The sequence below is a fragment of the Colobus angolensis genome, unplaced genomic scaffold (assembly GCF_000951035.1).
Source record: "Colobus angolensis palliatus isolate OR3802 unplaced genomic scaffold, Cang.pa_1.0 Scaffold32, whole genome shotgun sequence".
NCBI lineage: Eukaryota > Metazoa > Chordata > Mammalia > Primates > Cercopithecidae > Colobus > Colobus angolensis.
In genome coordinates, this window is record NW_012116488.1 from 153,141 (window position 1) to 156,629 (window position 3,489).

The following is a 3,489-nucleotide window of genomic DNA, read 5'->3' on the forward strand; positions in this document are numbered from 1 at the left end:
TCACCTGAGGTCAGGAGTTCAAGACCAGCCTGACCAACATGGAGAAACCCCATCTCTACTAAAAATACAAAATTAGCCGGGCGTGGTGGCACATGCCTGTAATCTCAGCTACTCAAGAGGCTAAGGTAGGAGAATCGCTTGAACCCGGGAGGTGGAGGTTGCACTGAGCCGAGATCATGCCATTGCACTTCAGTCTGGGCAACAAGAGCGAAACTCCGTCTCAAACAAACAAAGGTAAGGAGGCTGGGCGTGATGGTTCACATCTGTAATCCCAGTAGTTTGGGAGCCCAAGGCAGGAGGATTGCTTGAGGTTAGGAACTCTGAACCAGCCTCTGAGACCCCATCTCTACAAAAGAAAAATAAAAAAATTAGCCAAGTTCAGTGGCACATGCCTGCAGTCCTAGCTATCGGGGAGGCTGAGGCAGATATTGCTTGAGCCCAGGAGGTTGAGGCTGCAGTGAACTGTGATTTTGCCACTGCACTCCAGCCTGGGTGACAGAGTAAGACTCTGAAAAAAAAAAGAAAGAAAGAAAGAGAAAGAAAAGGAAGGAAGGAGAAAGAGAGAGAGAGAATGAAAGAATGAACGAAAGAAAGAGAGAAAGAAAGGAAGGGAGAAAGAAAGAAAATGTAAGGAAATTCTGGCTGGGCACAGTAGCTGTAATCCAAGCACTTCGGGAGGCTGAGGAGGGAGAATCACTCAATCCCCTTGAACTCCCCAGGAGTTCAAGGCTGCAGTGAGCTAGGATTACACTACTGCACTCCAGCCTGGGTGACAGTGCAAGACTCTGTCTCAAAAAAAAAAAAAAAGTCTTAATAGTCTAGGGCAGCACCACACAGCAGCGCTGCAAGCTAGAAGCTAATGGACAATGCCTCAAAATCCTGAAAGAAAAGTATTTCCCACCCGGTATCTCCCCCAACCAAGGTGTCATTCAAGCATACAGGCAGAATGAAGATACTTTCCCATCTTTAGAGTCTCAGAAACTTTCACATCCTCTGAACTCTTTTACAGGAAGCTGCTGGATGTACTCCACCAAAACAAAGGACTAATCAAGGAGAGTAAGCCGGGGCCCAGGCAACATGGGGCCCTGTAGACAGGAGGCAGATGGATTGGGGGGGAGTGTAGAAGGGAGAGGGAGTAGGGAAGGCTGCTCAGTCGCCCTGCCAGCTGGGCTGGTTGCTGGCAGTCCAGGGCTCCAGGAAGGCCACTGCCAAGGAGAAAACGCAGCTCCAGACGACCCAATGTGCAGGGGTCTGTGAGAGCAGAGTCCTAGATTTGTTGGAAGGTTCAGGAAAGAATAATCAGTTCATAGAAAATGGAGAAGAGGAGGAGGAGGAGGGGGTCGGGTACACAATGATTTCCTCCAGGGAAAACCAAAAGCAGCACAAAGGGAACACGGCCACCCCATGGTCACGATGCCACATGGTCACTATAAAGCTGACAGTGGAATGGGGTTTCTGCTGAGTAGACAGAATGCTGGTGAGAGGATGGGGAAGGGGCGCTGCACCCTTCGTCTCTGCAGTGGGTCATGGACAGAATGCAAGACAGAGGAATGAAAAGGAGGCAGTGCGGCCGGGCACGGTGGCTCACGCCTGTAATCCCAGCATTTTGGGAGGCCAGGCGGGCAGATCACTTGAGGTCAGGAGTTCGAGACCAGCCTGGCCTACGTGGTGAAACCCCGTTTCTACTAAAAATACAAAAATTAGCCCAGCATGGTGGCGTGCACCTGTAATCCCAGCTACTTGGGAAGCTGAGGCAGGAGAATCGTTTGAATCCAGGAGGTGGAGGTTGCAGTGAGCCAAGATCATGCCATTGCACTCCAGCCTAGGTGACGGAGCGAGACTGTCTCAAAAACAAAAAAACAAACAAAAAAACACAAAAATTAGCTGGGTGTGGTGGTGGGTACCTGTAGTCCCAGCTACTTGGGAGGCTGAGATAGGAGAATCACTTGAACCCCGGAGGCAGAGGTTGCAGTGAGCCAAGATCGCACCACTGCACTCCAGCCTGGTGATACAGTGAGACTCTGTCGAAAGGAAAGGAAAGGAAAAAGGAGAAAGAAAAGGAAAGGAGAGGAGCCAGCGTACCAGCAAAAGCGCACTTCTCACCTCAGCATGCAAGGACGTCTGCAAGGCTGAGAGTGGCTTTGGGGACTGCTGTTCTAAATATGTATGTTTTAACAAAAGTAACTTAAAATTAACAAAAATTAAGATTTAAGTAATGAGTAATACAACAGACACAGGAGAACATGTACAGAACTCTTTAACCCACAGAGAATCCATGTTCTTCCCAAACACACTCAACATGCACATGAGGTGGCCACAAACAAAATAGACCAATGCAGACAGAGCCCCAAAACAGATAGATCCCCATGCAGACAGACCTCCATAACACAGACCCACAGATATACCCCAATGCAGACAGATCCCCGTGACACAGACCCCCATGCAGACAGATCCCCAGATCCCCATAACAGACAGACCCCCACGCAGACAGACCCCCGTAACACAGGGTTCTGCAACTACAAAGTGACACAATTAGAAATTAATAGCAAAAGGATAACAAAACACTCCTGTTGACATGGACATTCCAAAACACCCTGCTAATTAACTCCCAAGTGAAAAAGAAAATCAAGACTGAAATACCAATTTATTTAGAAACAAACAATGGCAAGTGCAGTGGCTCTCATCTGTAATCCCAATGCTTTGGGAGGCCTAGGCAGAAGGATGGCTTGACCTCAGCAGAGTTCGAGACTAGCCCGGGCAACACAGGCAACATAGAGACCTCACCTCTACAAAAAGTCATTAGCTGGGCATGGTGACAGGCACCTACAGTCCCAGCTATTTGGAAGGCTGAGATGGGAGGATCACTTGAGGCTAGGAGTTCAAGGCTGCAGTGAACCGTGATAGTGCCGCACACTGCACTGTAGCCTAGGCAACAAAGTGAGATCCTATCTCTAAAAAAATTTAAGAAATTGGCCAGGCATGGTGGCTCACGCCTGTAATCCCATAACTTTGGGAGGCCAAGGTGGATGAATTGCCTGAGCTCAGGAGTTCGACACCAGCCTGGGCAACATGATGAAACCCCATGCCTACTAAAATATAAAATATTAGCCAGGCATGGCTGGGCACGGTGGCTCACGCCTGTAATCCTAGCACTTTGGGAGGCCGAGGCGGGTGGATCACGAGGTCAGGAGATTGAGACCATCCTGGCTAACATGGTGAAACGCCATCTCTACTAAAAATACAAAAAATTAGCCAGGCATGGTGGTGGCGCCTGTAGTCCCAGCTACTAGGGAGGCTGAGGCAGAATGGCGTGAACCCGGGAGACAGAGCTTGCAGCGAGCCGAGATGGCGTCACTGCAGTCCAGCCTGGGCGACAGAGCAAGACTCTGTCCAGAGTGGTGTGCGCCTGTAATCCCAGCTACTCAGGAGGCTGAGACAGGAGAATTGCTTGAACCCAGGAGGTGGAGGCTGCAGTGAGCCAAGATTGTG

The 3,489-nt window shown here is 49.7% G+C and overlaps 1 protein-coding gene across 1 annotated transcript in view; it reads right to left on the reverse strand.

The window, feature by feature from the left end:
• Positions 1 to 3,489, reverse strand: part of TEX22 (testis expressed 22) — a 24,074-nt gene that overhangs the window by 2,306 nt on the left and 18,279 nt on the right.